This window comes from Coffea arabica, chromosome 6c, assembly GCF_036785885.1.
Source record: "Coffea arabica cultivar ET-39 chromosome 6c, Coffea Arabica ET-39 HiFi, whole genome shotgun sequence".
In the NCBI taxonomy this organism is placed as follows: Eukaryota; Viridiplantae; Streptophyta; class Magnoliopsida; order Gentianales; family Rubiaceae; genus Coffea; species Coffea arabica.
The window spans coordinates 24,544,062-24,567,996 of NC_092320.1; the positions used below are offsets into that span (position 1 = coordinate 24,544,062).

A 23,935-nucleotide genomic window follows, 5' to 3' on the forward strand; every position below is an offset into this window, starting at 1 on the left:
GATGCTACACAAAACAACTCCCTCAAACTGGTTTCAGCTACCCACTCCACTTCAATTAATCTCATGGAAGATTTCACATGAAGCACAGCTTACTTCATACGAGAGATGAGACATGCCATAGCAACAACCAAGCATTAGAAAAGTTTCACCGATCCGATTCTCTTTGAAAGCTACCTTGATGAGATGATGGTTTTTCTGTTGGGGAAGGGGGGATATGGGAAAAAGAGAATGCATTCACTTTACTGAAGGCGAATGCAAGTATTATTCCAGTACAAAACTCCCACTTCCCAGAAGGTGTAATGCTTCAGCACATACAAGTTACCATCTTCCAGTAAATAATAATACGGTCCCAATAAGAGTGACTACTTCTTGTAAAGAATAAGGATAAACAAATAATAGATTGTGACAAGACTGCAACAAATTTCTGACAGGAAACTGTCAGTACATTAACAAGTAAACAACAGCAATAGAAGTTCTGCCACCTAAATACATGCTGTTTCACGTGAGCTCTTCAACCTTTTTTTCACGTCAATCAATTATCTGAAACCCAATTTCCATAACTCTTTCATGATTTCTATTTGCATGCAAGGTATGAAGGAGAGAATTTAAGGCGGGAAGAGCTCAACATCCTTTGCAGATCTTATCCCTCGAAGAAGACTTTTTGCTTCTTCCTTTTCCTGCATCAGGGTCAAAGAAGTGTCACTCAGTAAATCAAAACCAATGAGTATGAAACTAATCTGAGATTAGATTAAGGAAAACAGGTTCAGGACTTACCGGGCCAGTATAATCTAGAAGACGGGTACAATACACCTCTACTTCGTCAAATCTCTTCTGATCTTTGCAATATCTGGCCAAAAAAGACAGAGCTTCAACCATGTTTGGCCCTTCCCTTTCTTCAGCTTCCATCCTCTCCAAATCCTTCTTGTAGTAAAATGCTGCCTCTTCAAAACGACCAAGTTCTCGGTGCAACTTGGCTAGCTGATGAAGTGCAATCGCTTCCCCGTCATTACAATTCACAGCCCTTTTGTAACACTTAATTACCTCCTCAAGCATGTGAAGCTCTTCTGATTTGTAACACTGAGCCATGGCAATCCACAACCGAGAATCATTTGGCTGCAAGAACACTGACTTCTTAAAGTAATGCAGTGCATAAAAGGGCATTCCCATCATCTCATATGTCTGGCCCAAACCATACCAGGCCCGATAATCACACGGATTAATATCTACAGCCCTCCGATAGGCATCAACAGCTGCTGGGGTGTTTTACATCTCAACATATTCGTGACCCATTAATGTCCAAGCTGATAAATAATTCTTATTTAATTTAAGCGCCCTTCTAAAATACATAACTGACTTCTCATGCTGCCCCTTGAGACTGTAATAGTTTCCAATTATACAACAAGATTCTGGTTTGTATTTATCCGTCAATAACACTCTATGTGCAAGGTAACTCAAAGCTGAGAAACACTCCTTTGCATAAAGCACATTGGAATACATATCCATGTCTTCAACTCTGTACGGGTCATTCCTCAGAAGTTCCTCAAATATAACTTCAACTTGTTCAAATTCCCTCAGACTATACTGAGCTTTAGCAATTTGAGCCTGTACGTAATTGCTGAAACTGAAAGTTCCTTCTATATATTCATATTTTGCCAATGACTCGTTATGCAAACGAAGTTCCTGATACGCGTTGGCAAGAAAGAAGTCTTTCATCCAATGGTTAACGAGATGAAGACCATTCAGTATTTCAACTGTAGTGCACAGTGACTGCAGCTCAGACCAAGCACTCCAGTTCCAAGGGTAATTGTTTACGGACTCTACAAGAACAACCAGAGGCAAGACCCTCATTGCCTTTTTCCTTGAGAACGAGACCATACAGAAAAAGACAAAACGAGTCAATTGTTCCACACTTGCGAAGTCCTGACAACTCCCTCTCAAGTGGAATTAGTTCTTTATCTACAGCATCCCTATAGTTCCTTCGTCTCCTCTTCCTTGTGCTTTTCACCAGCGGCCAGCCTATTGAAGGAAAAGTAGAAAAGTATGACCAAACTGTACAGGAATCTAAGAAACCAACTTCGCCTACAACAAGCAAACTACTAAAGTTAACTTTTCAATAACAAGCACAATCACTATGCCATCCCAGATTTAAACTTTAAATTATAGCAGGTGGAGTTGAAGGTTGGCATTGGAACTCAAGGATAAGCTTGTTATCATACAAAAAAAGTGAGGCCATAGTAAGTATGACCAAGCACTACTAAATCTAAGAACTAACTTGAAAAATAAGCATGGAACCAAACTACTCAAATTTACTTTCCAACAAGAAGCATAATTACAACTTGGACCAGATTGATTCTTTAAATTTTTGGGGTTTGGGGGGGGGGGGTGTAGTTGAAGGATGGCATTGGAACTCAAAACACAAGAATGTTATCATACAGTCCTCATATTTCATTATATCATCCTCCAAGCTTCTAAAATAAAGTATTGGCTATGATCATTACTGGTCAACCAGATTTGTCAATCTTCTATTAATTTCTATAACTTCGCACTTCACACAAACTTAGACATTTCAACAGCTTGAAACTTTTACAGCCAGCCCAAATTGGAACCCATGATTGAAAATTAGCCTTCCAACTCCAAAGGTGGTTCAATTGTTAAGAAGCCAAAGGAAAGTACTAAAGTGATGACATCCAAAATCCCCATTGCTAGAATTTTAGAGCATAATAGACATAGAACCTTCTTGCACATTAAGCATTACAGGTAATGCATAATAGACTTGCAAGTACACTCTACCCATTCAATGCTTTAAGCATTACAGGTAATGCATAATAGCGATAGAACCTTCTTGCAAGTACATTATGATTAGGACAAAGGAACATCATTGTACTTAACCACAAAACCAATCTCAGGCTCTTGCAAATACAATTTGAACCACAGAATGACGCTTCTCTTCATGCTTCACCAGCAACTCAATCTCAATATTTTACAGGATATACAGCCACAAGTATTCTTCTCCTTTAATTTCTTTCCATTTTTCTAATTGTGCCCTTAGGATAATACACCAAAAAGAGAGGGTGGGCCACTATAAAAACTAAATTACCCCCAATCCCCTAACTTGCACAGGCTTTCCCAACGAAAAACTTATTTTTTCATGGAAAAAATGACATGCAGCCTGCCCTTTACTCTGTGTCTTGAGGTCACAGAATAGGACCCATTTTCTTTCTTAATTAGTTCTTGTTTTGAAATTTTGAGTTCAACATGATAAAAAACAACACGAAAAGAAATAAAGCATAACAATAGCTAGCTGATCAAATGAATATCTAAATTCCATTTGTTACTCCATCTATCAATGGTGAAAAGCTTTTGTAAACTTCAGCTCTTCTTCCCATCATTCCCCGGGCGTATAAAAATCTGAAACATGTGTTTGGGGCTAAACTGCCGGTGTTTTTATATTTCAAAATTACAGAATAATCATTTTGGGTTGCCAAGGATATTTGCAGGTCAGTCAGCGATCCCCTAAAGGTACATAAACGCTCAGCTGTAGCTCATGGAATTCACACACTAATATGAAAGTTCACATCATTACCTAGCGACAGTCAAAAACAAAGTTGGTGGGCCTGCAAACGGAAACTTTGTGCATTATTTGGAAAGTGGCACAAATTTTGAGGACTAACCACGAAGGAAAGTATGAGATTATCAATGGGATAGAGGGAGTAGTTATTACTAATGATTTCTAGTAGAAAAGGTAAGAGTTTGTGTATGAGAAAACTTGATATATACAAGATGGTACTGTGACAGATCCAGCAAGCCAAATCATTGTCACTCCCAAACCCAAAATGTAAACTATATAGCAGTGTCAGGTGAAACTTATATTTAGGCCACTATTAGCTTTGTTATTCTTATTATAGTCCACTGTTTAATTGAACTTGCCATTTGTCTTAGTCTAGTACTTTTTTTCATTCATATCAGGCTTCTAACTGCTTCATGGGAAACTTTAGGTTGCCTTCTGTGAGAATTCCATGTCACCTCCAACTTCCACTATTTGCACCACATCAACTTTGAATGTAGAAAAGACCAAAAGACTCAAACGAAAGTACCAATGCATGAAAGCTTGCTCCTAAACTCACACATATACAAACACTTTCCTGAAACTGGAATGCAAGGCAGCGTTTAATGTTCAATCGGCATAACAAATGGTACATTTCCTAAACCTAATGCTAATATCCCAAGTTAATCAAATAGCTCAAATTTCAACTTGTCACTCCACTGCAGGCGATGCAATTAATGCCTGTGCAACTGATACAAAGTTATTCAACTTTTCATTGTTGCTACCTATTTTATTATGGATGGGTTATGTATAAACCAACAAGGTAGCAGAATCATTTCTTTTTGTGAAAGTCCCACACTTAAGACTACCTAACGCAACTAAAGAACTTATACGTGGAAAATGTGTATTTTGTGGCCGTCAGTATCTATATAATTTAACACATCACTTAAGACCGAAAGCTCAACTTGAGTGCTCCTGAAATCAAATTCAATAAACTACTTTACCATTGAAAACAACAAAAAAGGGAGAAAACTCAAAATACTAGACAGAAGCAAATGTAAAGGATGAGCAAAGAAAATAACCAAATATAGCGCATAGCAGCGCAAGATGTTATGTTTGGAATAATTCTAATAAATGATGCCAGCTGGAGTTCGTTACTGCTAGGAATTTGTTATGCCACTTCAGATAGGTGGTTGAGTTAGTTACACCACATCAGCCATTCTGTTAGTTAGTTAGTAGCTGGAAAGGGAAAGCTCGTGCAGAAATGGAAGCTTGTACAGGAAGCCTGTTACAGAAATAGAAATAGTATTGAAATAGAAGTCGGTTGGCAGGTCACTATATAAAAGGAACTAGGGGGATGGGAGGAAGGCTAGTCTGATCAGTCTTTTCAAATTGTATTCATTTCAATTCTCCATTCTCTTCTCTGCAATAATACTATCTGTCTCTCTCGAGTTGTCTTCTCCAATCTACAACTCCTGTTTGAGAGTATTTTCCTGTGATCTCTACTGTCCTTCGTATCAGTGGTATCAGAGCTAGGGACAGACCAGCTCATATAACAATGGCGGAGGGTACTAGATCTCAGGATAACTGAAGATTAGAAGAGAGCGTGAAGGCTATGATGAAGGAGCAGAAGGAGCAGTTTGAGCAAGAGATGGCAGCTCTCAGGAACTTGGTGCTGGAACTGCACTCTCAAAGAGGACAATCTGCAAGGAATTCACCTTCTAAAAATGAGGTGTCTCAGGGGAGGAATTACCAAGCCCCTACACGTTTTTCTCGTCTAGAATTTCCCAGATTCCATGGAGAGGACTTCCAAGGGTGGTTGTTCAAGATCGAACAGTTCTTCGAGGTGGATGAGACACCAATTCATGTGAGGGTAAAGATGGTTGCGATGAACTTGGAGGGGAAGGCTCTCCAATGGCATCAGATCTTTCTGAGATCACGCGTCACCAGAGATTTACCTGCTTGGGAAGAATATATTAAGGAGATGGCGTCAAGATTTGGAGGATGCTTGTATGATGATCCAATAGGAGAATTAAAGGCCTTGAAGCAAGAAGGATCAGTCTTGGAATATCAAGAGCAGTTCGAAGAACTGCTAAATAGAGTGGACCTCCCTAAAGATTATGCCACAAGCTGCTTCCTCAGTGGATTGAAAACAGAGATACAGCTAGCAGTGAGGATGTTCATGCCTAAAACTCTGCAGCATGCCAGATCACTAGCTAAACTAGAGGAAGCCAAAATTTTGACTCAACAGAAGAAAGAAGTGATTAAAACTGCCTTCCACTCTAATATGGATGACAGGTGGAGGAGAGAAAGGAACTTTGAAGGATCTTGGAAGAAGGAGAACAATCTTGATCGAAGGCGCTGTTGCCCACCCTTAACCAGGAAAGGAGTGAGAAGGTTCCAAAAAGCTACACCAGGAGACCATTCAAAAGACTAACCTCCAGTGAAATGGATGAAAAGAGAGCAAAAGGTCTTTGTTTCTGCTGTGATGAAAAGTTTGGAGTTGGCCACAGGTGCAGGAATAGACAGCTTTTGATTGGAAGTGTGTGCAGAGGAGGAGGGTGAGGAACTGGAAGTAGAATCTGAGGAGGAGGGAGAAGCATCACAGGGTAATTTGGCTCATATTTCCTTCAATGCCATGACTCTTACTGTTGTCCCTAAGTTTAGAACAATGAGAGTGACTAGTCATGTAGGGAAGACCTCAGTAAATATTTTCATTGACTGTGGAAGTTCTCACAACTTTGTCCATCCAAATTTAGAATACAAACTGTGACTGAAAGTGCAAGGAGTACCGTCACTTGTGGTGGAAGTAGCAGATGGCAACAAAATCACCACCAACAGATTGTGTCCTGATTTCACTTGGAAAATGCAGAACCAGACGTTCAAGGCTGATGTTGTGGTGTTACCTGTGGGAGGTTGTGAGTTAGTACTGGGGGTGCAATGGCTCTCAACATTGGGGGATATAAAGTGGAACTTTGGAAAGTTGAAAATGGAATTCCTGAAGGGAAAGAGGAAGGTGGTGTTGAGAGGGAAAGGTCAGCAGGCCATTCAACTGGTGCAAAAGAGAACCATGCAGAAGATCCTACAGAAGCCTGAGCAGATTGCTTCTGCACAGTTGTGCTTCATTATACCTGTGTAGGCACCAGCAAATGAACAGACAGGCAGTTTTTGTCAGTTAGAGGAGAATTTACAGGTAGTAGACCCTAGCTATGGTCCTGAAGCAAAAGAGCTGAATGAACTGTTAATGAAGTTTGAGGATATTTTCAAAGAACCTTCTAAACTCCCCCCACACAGAGGCCATGATCACCAAATTATACTCAAGAAAGGGACAGTGCCTGTGAATGTAAGGCCTTACAGATACCCTGTCTTCCAGAAAAATGAGATTGAAAAGCTGATTCAGGAAATGCTACAATCTGGGGTCATCAGGCACAGTACAAGTCATTTCTCTTCCCCAGTGGTATTGGTCAAGAAGAAGGATGGAACATGGAGGATGTGTATTGACTATAGGGAACTAAATGCAGCTACTGTGAAGAACAAGTTCCCCATACCAGTGGTGAAAGAACTGATTGATGAGTTGTTTGGTTCTCATTTCTTCACTAAACTGGATCTTAGATCTGGTTACTATCAGATAAGAATGTGTGCTGATGATATTGCAAAAACTGCCTTCAGAACTCATGAAGGGCATTATGAGTTTGTCGTAATGCCCTTTAGGCTGATCAATACACCCTCTACCTTTCAAAGTTTGATGAACACTGTATTCAGACCTTATTTGAGGAAGGCATATTGGTTTTCTTTGATGACATTCTTGTGCTTAGTCCAACTTGGCTTGACCACATCAGGCACTTGCAGATCACCTTAGAAACTCTGAGGCAGCACAGTTTGAAGGTGAAGAAGAGCAAGTGCTCTTTTGCTCAAACAATAGTGGCATACTTGGGGCATGTAATTTCAAGAGAAGGAGTGCAGACAGACCCTCATAAGGTGCAAGCTATTCAGCAGTGGCCTATACCCTCAACCTGAAGAAGTTAAGGGTTTTTGGAATTAGCAGGGTACTATAGGAGGTTTATAAAAGATTTTGGGAAGCTAGCCAAACCTTTGATAGATTTGCTCAAAAAGAACAGTTTTGTGTGGATAGGACAGGCTACAATAGCATTTTCAGCACTAAAGGTGGCTATGAGTTCACCTCCTGTGCTGGCTTTACCAGATTTTTCTCAAATCTTTGAAGTAGAGACAGATGCCTCAGGTGATGGTATTAGAGCAGTTCTGAGTCAAAAGGGAAGACCCTTGGCTTACTTTAGCAAGCTCTGGCCACCAAGCATAAAGGTCATTCTGTGTATGAAAGGGAAATGCTAGCTATAGTGAGTGCAGTTCAAAAATGGAGGTCGTATCTGTTAGGTATGCACTTTGTCATTAAGACTGACCACCAGAGTCTTAAATATCTGATTGAGCAAAGGGTATCCACACCTATGCAGCAGAAGTGGGTAGCTAAACTTATAGGGTATAACTATGAGCTGCACTATAGGAAGGGGGTTGATAATTTGGTAGCTGATGCATTGTCAAGGCAGTCTTCTATCAGTTCAGGACTATTAGCTCCCATCTCAATCATTCGATCTACATTGCTTACTGAGATTCAACAAAATTGTGTTCAAGATCCCTTGTTGCAGGACATCATCCAGCAATTGCAGGACCCTACTAGTAACTCTCAACATGTGCACTACACCTATCAGCATCAGCAACTGAGGAGGAAAAGGAAGTTGGTGGTAGGAAATAATCCAGACTTAAGGTAGAAACTCATTAGATTGTGGCATGATACCCCCATTCGGGGGCACTTAGGTATGCAGGTGACCTCTAAGAAACTTAAGGAGTTGGTGTACTGGAGGAATATGCAGAGAGATGTCGAACAATATGTGGCTTCCTGTGATGTTTGTCAGAGGCATAAGGGGGAGAATGTAGCATATCCAGGCCTGCTACAACCATTGAGCATTCTAGAATATGTGTGGTCTGACATATCCATGGACTTTGTGAAGGGACTGTCTCAATCTCATGGAAAGGATACTATTCTTGTGGTGGTGGATAGGCTCAGTAAGTATGCTCATTTCATTACTCTCAAACACCCCTACACTGCATTCTCAGTTGCAAGGCATTTTTGGATAATATCTATAGGCTCCATGGCCTCCCTCAGACTATAGTCAGTGATAGGGATACAACTTTCATTAGTCACTTCTGGAAGGAATTGTTTCATCTGTTGAAGGTGCAGTTATGTTTATCTACTGCTTATCATCCTCAGTCAGATGGCCAGACTGAGGTTGTCAATCGATGCTTGGAGAACTATCTAAGATGCATGTGCAGTGATCATCCCAAGCAATGGTGTTTTTGGTTGCTATTGGCAGAATTTTGGTACAACACAAATTTTCACTCAGCTATTAGGAGCACTCCCTATGAGGTTCTCTATGGCCAGTCACCCCCCTTACACATCCCTTACATGCCAGGCAGCTCTACTGTTGATAGTGTGGATAGGAGCCTGACTATAAGAGAGGCCACTCTACACCTCCTGAAGCATAACTTGCAAAAGGCTCAGCAGGCTAATCAGCACAGATCTGAAAGAACTTTTGAGCGAGGGATTGCATTTATGTTAAGCTCCACCCGTATAGACAGCACTCGCTCCGGAATCATTCTTGTCAAAAATTGTCTCCACAGTATTTTGGACCTTTTCAAATCATTGCAAAAATTGGTTCTGTTGCCTATAAACTACACCTTCCCTCGGAGGTCAAGATACATCCCACCTTCCATGTTTCCCTTTTGAAGAAACATGTAGGGGATCATCCAGTGCAGCAACACATTCCTACTCGTGTCACTGATCAAGGTAAATTGCTCAAGGAACCAGTTGCTATCCTGGATAGGAGATTGGTACGCAGGGGACGAGCGGCTGCTACACAGGTTGGTACAATGGAGGAACAGTTTCCCAGAAGATGCGATATGGGAGTACTGGTTTGATCTTCACCAGCAATATCCTCACTTCAGTTCTTGAGGACAAGAACTGTTTGAGGAGAGGAGTATTGTTATGTCTGGAATAATTCTAATAAATAATGCCAGCTGGAGTTCGTTACTGCTAGGAATCTGTTATGCCACATCAGACAGGTGGTTGAGTTAGTTACGCCACATCAGCCATTTTGTTAGTTAGTTAGTAGCTTGAAAGGGAAAGCTCGTGCAGAAATGGAAATCTTGTACAGGAAGCCTGTTACAGAATTAGAAGTAGTACTGAAATAGAAGTCGGTTGGCAAGTGACTGTATAAAAGGAGCTAGGGGAATGGGAGGAAGGCTAGTCTGATCATTCTTTTCAAATTGTATTCATTTAATTCTCCATTCTCTTCTCTGCAATAATACTATCTCTCTCTCTCGAGTTGCCTTTCCCAATCTGCAACTCCTGTTTGAGAGTATTTCCCTGTGATCTCTACTGTTCTTCGCATCACAAGAACACAACTTTCTTGCTAGTCTGCTCGCGAAGCACATGGGCTGCTTCTGATACTCCCTGCAATCGAAATAAGATTTCGCGAACAAATAAAAATCACTCTCCATGGCGTCGTTTTCCTCCTCAAAAGCTGGTGGGATCAATATAAATGACACGCTGGCAACGGGAGTGGAGTTAAAGGCTACCACAACATCCCCGGTGCTGTCAGTGCGAAACCGCCGGCGAATGCTGGAGCTGCCGTGCTAGAATCTCGTATGTGATGGGGTGTACTTTGCTGGGTCTTGTTCAATCCCCACCAACTACTCCGCTACCCTTAAAAAGGTTGAAATTTCGAAAACAATTATCAGAAAATAAGAAAAATGAGAAAACCCGTCACAGAAATTAAATGAAAATAAAAGTATTTTCTGGGTTCCCAGAGGGCAAATGCGGGTACTATTTGGAGGCAAAGTAGAGGCAGTGGTCACTGAGTTGGCAGATTGTTATGCGAAGCTCTTATCAACAAGTCTCTTTGCTCGCCATTTTCCCAATGTATCTTTTTTACAAGTTTCTATACTTTCATGCTCTCACACATAGTCAGTGTGGAATGCACGTACTTCTGGCATAGGGATGGGGTGGTTTTAAAGGGATGAGGTGTGACACCCTCACTTCTCCCTAGAGCGAATCCAAGGGTATCCGCAGAACGCCTGCCTAACTCTCGTCAGGACTTGATACAAATCAAATTTAAATTTAACAATACACCACCAATAATAGAAACCAAATTAAAGAAAAGTCACTTCCTTATATGAATATTCAAATCTTACATCACAAGTTACCAAATATACATCAACTTTTCCTAAAATACAATCACTAGAAGTCGACTAATCCATTACATCCCAAGATTTTAATCAAAAGTAATCAAGTTGGCTTACCCCAAAATTCTTTCCATTCCGAGCTCCTATTAAGGAAAACAAACTAATGGGGTAAACGAACGTTCAGTGGAAGCCAAGAAACACATATGCAAACACATGGCTCAAATAACAACAATATTTATATAGTAAGTAGAACTGTAAAGTTCGAGTAATTAATATTTCAAGTAGAAAAAGTAAGCAGAAACCATTCAAGAATACTGTAGCTCTCAAGAGCTAAATTTCACGTAGCAATGTCAAGGTCTTGATCAAATTTCATGTTGACACTCTATCAACCAAGTAAGTATCAAATCCGTAGGATCTCCATTTTCCCCAGATTCCCGTCATCATTACACCCCCTTACCGGACCCGCTCATCAAGATTTTGATATTACTCGAGTATATCGTGGCAATACTACGTGAGTATGCCAAGCAAGATTTCTCCGATAAATCAAACTTCGCATTTGTTCATGGTTTACTAAGCTTCTCGACCAAACCCATGCTAGCTCGATTCGCACAATTAGCCAATGAGTTTGGGCGTCCCCCAAATATAAATATGAGTCGATGAGACAATGCTTCAATCGATGATTTCAAATACGATTCACAACAGCAACACTTCACACAAGTCGAATATTGATTCACATAACAAAATTCGATTATAATTTTATTTGAAAGAGAACAAGTGCGATAAAGTACACACTCGTCTCGACGATCCAAATCACATAATTGGCAAGAAGCAATTCACATACTTAACAACAAATCATACACTTGACACTCACCAATTCAAAAAGTGTAAGGCCCGAAAATAACCCTCTTTTCTAGGCACCACACAATGGAGCAGTTGATGAGAAGGCACAAGTGCTTGTGAGTAAAAGAGATAAACAAAGTACAGATTTCAAACGTAACAATAAGTAAATAAAAAGGAAAGAATAGCAAACCAATTAACTACCCAACTCCTCTTGAGCTTGTAGGTTAATTCAAACAAGTTATTTCAAGTTGATGAATTACAATCACTCTTGTGTACAAAGGAAGGTTCACCTCCCCCTTGCCCCAAACTTCACTCGGTCAAGCTAGGACGTTTTACTATCCCTCAAGACAACCCTCACAAAACTACACTCATGAAATATTCACTAACAAATGAAAAGCTTACAATGAATCTCACACCACTAAGACTACAAATCTTCCTTGAAGAGTATTTTCTCGCTAAAATCTCTCTAGATCTTTTGTATCTTCAGTGTGCAAAAGTTGTTTGAAATATCTAACCAACCACTATTTATATAGGATTAAGAAAGTGCCTCATTAATGCTTCCAACGGATAGAAAGTAGCTGAAGAGTCAGCTAGCCGTTGGAGTGTCGGACGTCCGATAGCCCTATGTTATGCGTCCGACAGCAGGCAGTGAGTTGAAGAGATTTTCTTCAATTCTTTCGGACGTCCGGTGCAAGCTTTTTGTGCGTCTGACAGCAAACAAAGAGATTTGAGAAATTATCTTGTTTCTATCGGACGTCCGATAGAGACATATTCAGCGTCCGATAGTTTCATCGATTTCGAAGGATCCTATCGGACGTCCGAAACATGCGTCCGAAGTTGTGCAATGATTATCGAACGTCCGGTACTGTCTTCTTGAGCGTCCGACAGGTTCAGCATACTCTGTCTTTTTCAAATGTGCTTAATCTTTGAACCTGATTTGATTCATTTCTGAAAAAGCCTTTGAGGAGATATTAGCAACATCCATTTGTTTTGTAATCATCAAAAGCTAGGGACCAAGGTCAACATTCTCCCTCTTTTTGATGATGACAAAACAATGGATGGAAGAAAGAAAAAAATTGAGCATATAAGCATAAGCTTCCCCTCACACAATGCATCTAAACTTATGAATTTAGAATAACTCCCCCTTACACATAGTATCCATTTCTCCCCCTTTTTGTCATCATAAGATGAGAGTAAAAACCAGCTACTAAAAACCAGCAACAATAACAGAGAATCTAATAATTCAAATAAAAACAGAGAAATGACAGCAATCACAGCAAATCATCATGAGATCAGCATTATTCTTTTTTCACTCTTTTTGACATCATACAAATTCAGAAAAAATTTAATAAAAACTCAGTTCAAAACATCAGAAACATCAAAAGAGAATTACAAAAAAAGCATTATGAACAAAAATCTCATCAATCTTACCAATATCTCCTACTTGTTAGAGTTAGTATCATGTCTAATTATCCACATATATTTCATGCCTTTTTTCATATTTTTTTTCACATAACAATCACTTTTCATGTGACCTTTTTGACAACTGAAATTACACATAACCAAAGAGTTATTTATATGAACAGGTTTAATAAATCTTACTTGTCTTCTCTTATAAATAGCAAATTCGTTGGAATTTGAATTCAACATATTCTTTTGAAAACAGACTTGTTTCTTGTGTTTAAGCAACTCATTTATACCACCCATTCTTCTTTTCAAATCACCTTGTTCCTTTTTGAACAATTCACAAAGCTTTGTTTTTCTATCAATTTCAAGGAGTAAAGCAGTCTCACTCTTTTTGAAGTAATCATTTTCAGCTTTCAACATTTTATTTTGTTGAAAAAGATTTACATTATCTCGAAGAAAAAATTTAATTTTCTGTTTTAACTCCTTGTTTCTAGCATATGATTCTTTCAAACTATCATGCAATTTTATAATGAAAGATTCAAGATCATCATCAGTTTCATCATCACTTTCAAATTGAGAGTTACAAGATGTTATCTCATCATCTCCAATGACCATAAAATCCAATTGAGCAGATTCTTCATCCTCTTCAATTTCACCATCGGAGTTGCACTCATTCCATGTGAATTGAAATTTGTTGAATCTTGGTTTTCTTCCTTCTTTCTTCTTCATCACTGGACACTCACTTGCATAGTGTCCAGGTTGGCCACATTCAAAGCACTTATCAGTTTGCTTTTTGTTGAACTCTAGTTTCCCTTTGTTTCTCAAGTTGTTGGATTGATTCGGGAAGGAGTTGCTAGGTCCACCTTTTCTGAATCTTCTCTTGTTGAGTATTCTTTTGAAGTATCGTGTGATGAGTGCAATATCACTATCATCACCTTCCATGTCATCTTCACTCACGGAGGCTGTATCATCTTCATCTTGTGAAGCTTTCAGAGCAATATTCTTTCTCACTTTTGTATCTTCTTCTTCTGGCACCTTGAACTTGAGTTTTAGCTCATAAGAAATCAATGAATTAATGAGAGATTCAATAGGCAAGGTATTTAGATCTTTGGCTTCTTCAATGGCAGTCACTTTACTCTCCCAATCCTTCGATAAAGCATTCAGAATTTTTCTATTATTCTCACCTAGAGAGTATTCTTTCACCAGCACCTCCAAATCCTTAATGAGGTCATTGAATCTACAATACATCTCATCAATATTTTCATGAGGTTGCATCTTGAAGGATTCATACTTTGTAACTAGAATGGACCTCTTTTGTTCTCTAACATTCTCACTACATTCATGAATTTCTCTCAATTTATCCCAAATTTTTTTGGCTGACTTGTAGCCTTTGACTCTAATAGATTCATTTGAGTCTAAAGCACAATATAATACATTCATGACTTTTGCATTTAATGTGACATGAGCTCTATCCGCAACAGTCAGTTCACTTTTTATTTTTGGTTTAAATCTCTGAGTATTTTCATCTATAAGAGAGGTATCATATGGACATTCACTAATAATAAATCACAATTCAATATCAATAGATTGCAAAAAAATAATCTTTCTTTCTTTCCAACTTACATAATTTGACCCATTAAACATAGGTGGTCTAATGACAGAATGTCCTTCAAAAAACATAACATTGTTGGTTGTCATCTTTACTCCAAAGCCAATTGAACTTAATCTCTAGGAGACCAAGCTCTGATACCAATTGTAAGGCCCGAAAATAACCCTCTTTTCTAGGCACCACACAATGGAGCAGTTGATGAGAAGGCACAAGTGCTTGTGAGTAGAAGAAATAAACAAAGTACAGATTTCAAACATAACAATAAGTAAATAAAAAGGAAAGAATAGCAAACCAATTAACTACCCAACTCCTCTTGAGCTTATAGGTTAATTCAAACAAGTTACTTCAAGTTGATGAATTACAATCACTCTTGTGTACAAAGGAAAGTTCATTTCTTTCTTGCCCCGAACTCCACTCAATCAAGCCAAGATGTTTTACTATCCCTCAGGACAACCCTCACAAAGCTACACTCATGAAATATTCACTCACAAATGAAAAGCTTACAATGAATCTCACACCACTAAGACTACAAATCTTCCTTGAAGAGTATTTTCTCGCTAAAATCTCTCTAGATCTTTTGTATCTTCAGTGTGCAAAAGTTGTTTGAAATATCTGACCAACCACTATTTATATAGGATTAAGAAAGTGCCTCATTAATGCTTCCAACGGATAGAAAGTAGCTGAAGAGTCAGCTAGCCGTTGGAGTGTCGGACGTCCGATAGCCCTGTGTTATGCGTCCGACAGCAGGCAGTGAGTTGAAGAGATTTTCTTCAATTCTTTCGGACGTCCGGTGCAAGCTTTTTGTGCGTCCGACAGCAAACAAAGAGATTTGAGAAATTATCTTGTTTCTATCGGACGTCCGATAGAGACATATTCAGCGTCCGATAGTTTCGTCGACTTCGAAGGATCCTATCGGACGTCCGAAGCATGTGTCCGAAGTTGTGCAATGATTATTGGACGTCTGGTACTATCTTCTTGAGCGTCCGACAGGTTCAACATACTCTGTCTTTTTCAAATGTGCTTAATCTTTGAATCTGATTTGATTCATTTCTGAAAAAGCTTTTGATGAGATGTTAGCAACATCCATTTGTTTTGTATTCATCAAAAGCTAGGGACCAAGGTCAACAAAAAGTGAGTAAGCGAGCAAATGAGCTCTTAGGCGTTCGTTCTGAGATGCTCTTGAAGATCCTCTTGAGCGCCTGAAGAAATAACGATTAACTATCACCCACAAATACTTACAAACTCCTTGCCAAACAAGAAAGAATGTACACTTGTTTAATACTAAGACAATGTCTTAAAAGAGTTTTAATATCTCGAAAATCGAGATTCAAAAGTCAGAATTTAAAGTCACAAGAGAAACTTGCATCCTCCATGAAATTGAGTTTAAAATGGTTTATCGATATCGAGAGAGAGTGACGAGTTCTCAAAAACTCATTTCTTAAGAATTCGGAAAATTTCCATTTTGCACGACAATCATTGAAATATCAGATCTTGAGTTTGGCATGTCCAAAAATGGAAAAATTTATACCTTCGGAAATTAGGTTCGAAGTACTAGAAGTTCTTAGAAGATACCTTTCCAAGATTCTAAATGGAAAGCATTCATTTTTTTCAGCTCGAAGTTGCTGATTTAAACAAGCAAGACAGAACCAGTCTTGGTTTCGGCGATATTTGGAAATTTGACAAAATTCATAGAAAGTGAACCAGTCTTTGAAATTCGTAACACAATAAGAGTTCCAAACAAGGTTTCAAACACAATAAATGGAACTAAATTCAGAGTTTTGAGCATCAAGATATAACAATTTAAAGTCAGTTGATTTTTGTAATCTGACCAGTGAATTTCCAGATTTGAAGATCAATTTTTGGGGTATTATTTAAGTATCGAAATGGTATTGAAATCATACCAACTTTGGTACACTTAAACTTCCATATATGGGCTATTTCTCTAGCAAAGTTTAGGTAAAGACTTGTACGGGAAGGCAGTTAACGAAACGACCAAAATTTGGGAAAATTTTCAAGGCTAATCTGCCAACCGTAGTTCTCTTTCTTTTTCAAACGTTTTATCCAACACAACTAGCCCCAATTAGCTCAAATTTTGAAACCAAAGTTCCAAAAACATTTAATAAGCAATTGACACAAAAATTTTTGAAATATAACATCCCAAAATAGATTTGACCATTCGGTCAGCAAGAAAGGGAAAAGTTTCCAGTTTCTAGCTTTGTCGCATTTTCGAAATCAAGCTATATCTAACTCTATACAAAACTCAAATTGAGAATGGTTAGTGGCATTGGAAACTAGGTTCCAAAGGCTACAATTTATCAGAAGACATCATTTTGAAAATCTTTTCACAAATGAGACAAAATCAAGCCACAAGGTGCAGCTTCCAGTTTCATTCGTATGAACAGTCAAAATAGAACAGCCAACTTTGTCGACTCACTGCGGTTCACTAAAAATGAACCAGCAGGAGAATTTTATATCATTTGAAAGCTATGAATGTCTAGTTTTGAATGCCGCAAATGACACTCAATTTCGAATTTTGTACAGAGAGTTACGTTCGAACAAAGAGCACTATTCGAGAACCCCTACTATACGTTTTTCCAGATTTGAACCTTGCCAAAACTCAAGTTTTGTGCAACCAAATGAAACGATTTTTGAAAGACACTTTGTACACACAATATACAACATATAACCATTAATTTCACAGTCAACCAAGCATCAAAGTTTCAAAACTAAATCAGAACAACATGCACAGAATTTTCAGCCAGCTTGCTTTCTAAGTTTTCCTTCGATTTCTCTCCACTTTCTAACCGTAATTAAGCTATATATCACATAAACAACCACAACCACACAATTAAGCCTCAAGCCAGCTACCTAGAAACCTCATCAAGTCCGCTAGCCTATGATTTAAAGCGAAATAATTGGTTCCTGAAGTCTGCTAGCCTATTTTCTTGCTTAGGATTGTAAACCCATGAAGATTAACCGTTAAATTTCTTGTAATTTGAAAGATAAAAGAGGTGGAGTGGTTACCCTTAAAACCCTTGAAGAAAACCAGATTTTTCACCGAAATTTCCTCCAAGAAATTCCACTAGATTGCTTCTTACTCCAAGCTGGGATGAATCTCCAAGAAACTAGAAAGTTGGATGAAGATTTGCAAGTGAATTGGAGCCAAAGAAATGGAGTTTTTCTTCTTCCTTTTTCCTCTTGGTTGGTCGGCTGAATGAGGTGAGAGAGATGAGGTTTTGTGTGATGAAACTTGGAGAGAAAGAATGAAAGAAAGTAGTTTTCAACATAAGTAGATAAAGAGCGAAGAGCTCTGATGACCTGGATGGTTTTCGTCGTCCTCTCACGTGCCAAGCATGTGAGTTACCAGCCTTTTTTTTTCCGCGCAATGCGCCAGCCGTCTGCATATACTTCCTCTCTAGGGTTTTCGTAAATTTCCTCCGTTGCCGCCGCTCTCTCTTCTCCCCTTCTCTCCTTCGCCTCACCTTTATCCTCATCCTCAGAAGCTAAATCCATCCCAACACCAACAGATTACTCACACGGTGATGCAGTTTCACTACTGCTGGTGGCAACAATAGATTGTTCACGTAGATTGTTGATTTTGATGGAGCTAGGCCTCTGTTACTGCTGTGCTTATTGGTGCCGGAGGAGAAAAATGAGAGCTAATTATATGGTTAGCTTGGGAACCGTGTCTTTCCCTTATGGTCTTGTGGTTCCGCTATCTGGACTAGAAAAGGTATGTTGTTTGGCTTGTGCGCCGCCTCTCTTCTCTTCTTCCTTTTCTCTTCTCTTTTTTTTTCCCGTTCCTTCCTCTTCCTCTCTCCTGTCTGTATTTTTTCCTCAGACTCTCTCCGTTCCCTCCTCCTTCGCCGCCACATCATCTCCCTCTATGACACCCAACATCACAAGCACCCCATCTCCCACCAGCCCTGGGATTCTAGGACTTCCAATCCCTCCACTAAATCCTCGCCATCATCAGCATCTTTCACTGCCTTCCTTCCTAGATCTCCACTCCCTCGCCTTTCATCTCCTCAGACTCTCTTCATTCCCTCCTCTGCCACCATATCATCTCCCTATCCTCTATTAGCTACCTAAAGGATGCCCGTAAGGTGTTGGATGGAATGCTTCACAGAGGCGTCGCTTTGACTATAGTTGGTTTTGGTGTGTTTGTAAGCCCACTTATACCCTCTCCTCTAAAAAGAAGTTGTCAGTCCCTTCTCTCTCATTCTCCGACCAACTGCAAAGCTAATGTTTCCCCGATTCTCCCTTAAATTTTAGAAAATTTTTGGGCTCTCCGGGACTGCAAAATCTATGGCTCTTTTATCTGCCACAGATTTGCTTGCAGTTGCCGAAAAGCCTTACATTCAATAGATCGATATAATTTCACAGTGTTCTGTATATATCTCTAAGTTTTTTAGGAATTTTAGTTTCAGAGAATCAACAACTGTTACTGCAGCCATGGATTAGAGGTATCGTTTATTTTTTGTAATTTTAAAAAGTTTTATGTTCTTTGAGTCTTCTTACAATTTTTATGTATTTTTGTGCTTCGTTTTTTTCTCTTTGTATTTCTTCTTGTTATATATATATTTTTAAATTTTTATGTTCTTTGATTTTTGTTACTATTTTTATGCATTTTTTTGATTAGTTTTTTTTCCTCTTTGTATTTTTTCCTGTTAATGGTGAATAAACTGAAAGTTGATTTTTTGAAAGTTTGATATTGCAGATTTAAAATGCTCGATTTGCCTAGAGTTCAGGTGGCAAGGAAGCTTTGATTTTGATGCCCAGAGTTAGAAAGCCTAATTATACCTTTGTGTAAGGTCCAGCTCATAGTTATACATTTATTCATTTCTTGTTTCTTTCATCCGAAAAAGTTTGGGTCTGAATGAACAAGCTGACCATCCATTTTCTTTTCTTTGACTAAAGTTCCTTCATAATACCTGTTGGCTATGATAATCTCATTGATCAGATAGCCTAGATCATAACTTACCCATTGCTTCAGTATAGTACTGTGCAAAAGTATATGTAATGTGCTTCAGTATGTTAACTGAAATTGAGTTGCCAAGGGTTTCATCTAGCTTCAAACATGTAGTAAAAATCGCACTCAATAAACATAAAATACTTAATTGATAAGTGGTCCTAGAAGGATGATTACAAGTATAAACTTTCAAAAGTACTACACCATGACAGCAAGATTAGAGAGGGTAGGACTGAGGCAGTTTGCCGGGTGGGGGAAGAGGAAATGTTGCTGTAACTCTTCTTCCTAGACTTTCCCATTTAATGTGGAATAGCTTTGCAACTCAATTGCTTGGTTAGCCTCTCTCTTTGCCTGACACAAGAAATTAATAATCTTCCCTTAAAGCTCATCCATAATTTTGCCATCACCTTTATTAGCACTGGAAGAACTAAAACTTCAAGATCTTAACTGTCAAAATGGTAGCTACTTTTTGCATAATTTTTGGGTCTAGCTGAATCCTATTCCCCTGTCTTGATGTTTTATATAGATAATTTCAGATTTTTTGTATTCTCATTTTCTGTTTTGGTGTATTTTTAGCAGTTAGAAATGAAGAGATCAGAAGTAAACATAATAGGTTTTTCACCTCCTAGAAAAAAGAAACCCTCCTCTTGTTTGGCCAAGCACTGTTCTGATAATGATATTTCTCTCCCTGTGTCCATAATTTTTCGAAACAAAGGAACCAAAAGGAATAGACATTTTCTTTTTTTTTCCCATCCTTGAGTTTTTGGCTTTTCAAATAATATGCCTAATAAATATGTTATGATTTTGTTGCTGTAGAGAGATACTGCTCTTCATTTCCTATTGCAATACTTACCAGAATATGCAAATCCAAGGTATGTTCTTGTGCATTCTCAAAATGCAGCATTCATTTGAGCTAATGAATCCTTTGCTCATAGCTAATGAATTCTTTATGGTATGTACATCAAGGGATGAATGATGATTACAATTGGTACAAATGATGTAGAACTACCTGTTTTAGTCATCTTTTAATTGTGTTTGTTTTCTTTTCCTAATTTTTGTGCCATTTCTTTTGTTTTGTTTATTTTTTGGCTTATTCTGCGATTGTTTTGTGCCACAAAGTTCAGTAATTGTTATACTCATCTTTCTGTTGATTATGTAGGTTATTTTTCTGTGCTCAACAGAGGTTGTGCTGCAGCGAAGTTTAGCCCTTTTATGTTACGGGATTTGCTTGCCTGAAGTGTAGTGAATTTGGGCAATCCCTGATAAGTCACCAAAGACTGATGCAATGAACATGTTAGTATCATCTGTTAGGTCAATATCAAAGCAGCACCTGTATTAACATAGATTTGCAATTGAGTAATTAGAGCCCCTCTATCACCTGTTCTATTTGTTTTTTACTATTTTTCTTCTATAATGTAGCTTGAATGTCATGATAGAACTGTTATAGGAGGGTATTATATCAATATACAACTATTGGTCTCATTAGGGAGTGGAAAATATTGTAGTACATGCTATGATTTGTGTACAGATTTTTTCCCCATCATATTCATTACTCTTATGATGTATATTTGCATGCAATCACTCTGCCAAACTGCCAGAGAATAGTTACTAATGATTGCTGAGGTTAGTTTCCACCATGAAATGTGAATAAAATGCCAAAAAGTTAATGACTTTTGTTCTTTTTTATATATTATGGACCAATCGCAAGATTAAAATTATAGTCAGTTTTCTTTGTTTTGGTTGCTTGTTGAGTCATTCCAAATGGAATGCCAAAAGTTTGACTTACTTTTGTTCTTTTTATATATAATGGACTGATCGCAAGAGAGAAATTACAGTCAGTTTTGTGTTGGGTGCATGCTGAGTCATTCCTAATGTCTATTTTTTTGCTTTGTTTTAGATGTTTGGTGTGTTGCGATTATTACTAGTGAAGTTGCACCTGCTGACAGCCTTAAATCTTCTGTTTTCTCATGAATTTTAGTTTAATTTGGTTGATCTTGTGGAAACTGATAGAATATATATATTGCCAACAAAAATGCAATTTTTTCCCTAGATTCAAAGAAAGTTAACTGTCAAAGGTTAATGGTTGTGTTTTCATATGGCTATAAATAATGAAATTTTTTCTAAAATCACGGTCAATGTTTTGAGTATGTTTGAACTTCGTCCTTGAGAAAAAAACCAGATTTTCAATAAAATAAGTTCTTGTTGATAAGAATCCAATTTTCAATGCAGTTTTGAATTTTGTTTGAGTTTGTACCTCAAATATTTGAGTTGAATTGCTTTTGGTATTTGACATTGTGACATATGGAGGAAATTTTGTGCTTGTTGTCTATTGATTTTGTATGAAACTGAAATTCTTTGTGTGTCTATTTTTCTATTGAAGGAATAGAATTTGGATCATTAAAAATGACGTTCTTAATGGTTGTCATGATCTTATGCATACCTTACATTGTGGGGCTGATCTTTTGCAATGGAGTCGAGGGACTAATTTACATTGTTGGGTATATTGGCTATTTCTTCTTATGCTGTTTATGATTATCCTTGTGATTTTTTGCTTCAGAATGTTGAAGTGCGGGATCATATGGTAGAGCAGCTAAGAAGGAGGAATCTGTTGTGCTGTGTTAGGCATTCATGTAGTCTGATTAGGAGTGCGACTCAATGTTAAATTGATTATTGTAATTTTTTAATCTGTTTAGTCTTTTTCTAGAGAACAGTTTAGTAGATGTTTTTAGTTAATGTGTAGATATCATTCTTATAAAGAATTCAACCACAAATATTTTGTAGTAGTTAGGTTGTTGATTAATATGGCTCAAATGCCATTTTAGTTTGTACGTGGCTTAATTTTTTATAAGTATTTATGTACAATTTTTTTTTTTTTTGCATTCTATGTTAATCTGTTTTGTGGGTGATCATTTGTAACAGCCAAAATCTTGACTTGCAATTAGTGGTTTATGTGTTAAACTACAGCCAAATAATGATTTCTAGATAAATTACTATTTTTAATACCTCATATATTATGTTTTTTGGTCAATATAAAACTGGCCAGGGCATTTTCGATTTCCATCGCGCGAAGCGCGTTTGTGCCTCCTAGTATATTGAGTGCAAAAAGTCAACTTTGAATAGTTGTCGCGCGAGGGTTTCGTATCACCGTTTTCTCTCGGGTTTGATACACTCATGCACTAATTCTCCAAGGTACTTCCTTTAACACTATAATTATTCACTCTTACTAGTCTAATATTAATTTCTCAAATATCTAATTAGTCGCGTGGTGTGACTTTCGAGAAATTTGCGACACGCGCGCGATAAAGCGAAAATTTGAACTCACTCACCTCTAATTCTCAATTAAATTTTCTTAGTCTACTATTGACCATCCTTTATTCTTTATGGTAATTGTACTCTCGGATCGAATATTATCTCGAAAAACGTGTATTCACTATTCTTTTACTAAATGAGTCGCAGAAAATTAATTTTGCTAACGGGACGTTTTAAAAATATGAGTAAGACATTGTTTCATGTAAATGAATTTAAAATGGTTGAAATAAATTATTCGAGGAAAACGGTTGAATAAATAATTAAATAAACTAGTAAAATAAGGTAAAAATAAAAAAATTTCAGATTCTCACATGAGGGGCGAAGGGTGGCGGAGGAAGGGTAGGTGGGTTTGGGGGGAAAGTGAAGCGCGGGCTGCTGATGTTTGATGAAATGCTTGTGTTGAAATTCAAAATTTATGTTGATCATTTTCCTTTTCAACAAATAAATTGTTATCGTGTGAAAAAATATATGCAGCTCGGGGATTGAAATGCACTACTTTCAAAATATAAGGGCTAAACATGGATAATTTGAAAATGTGAAGGACTTTGTATGAAATCTTTCCAATACTTTTTTCCATTTTCTTGCTTCTTTTCCGCTCTTCATTTTATGTTTATATCTTCTGCCACCAGTGGAAGGGTTTCAAATCTTCTGTCCCCAAAGTAGTCTATGTCTCCTCTGTTCCTTATTTGTACAACTGTCACGTGTCTTTAGCCTTTTTGTTAACCCAAACTCAAATAAATCGATAATAATCGGTTTACAAATTTTGTCAATCCAAACTCAAACAAAATAAAAAAGAGTTTCAGTTGATTTCTATGTTTATGATCAACAAGACTTTTTTTTGTTAAAATGAAAATAAAAAAAAGTTTTGAATTATCTATTTTAATTGATTTTGACTAAACTTATCAACCGATTATTATCGGTTTATTTGAGTTTAGGTTAACCAAAAGGTTAAAAGACATGTGCCAGCTGTACAAATAACGGACAGAGGCACAAAGAC

General features: G+C 37.9%; 1 pseudogene; it reads right to left on the reverse strand.

The window, feature by feature from the left end:
* Positions 1–356: 356 nt before the first annotated feature.
* LOC113694124 (anaphase-promoting complex subunit 8-like) lies at positions 357–10,529 on the reverse strand (annotated as a pseudogene).
* Positions 10,530–23,935: the final 13,406 nt, after the last annotated feature.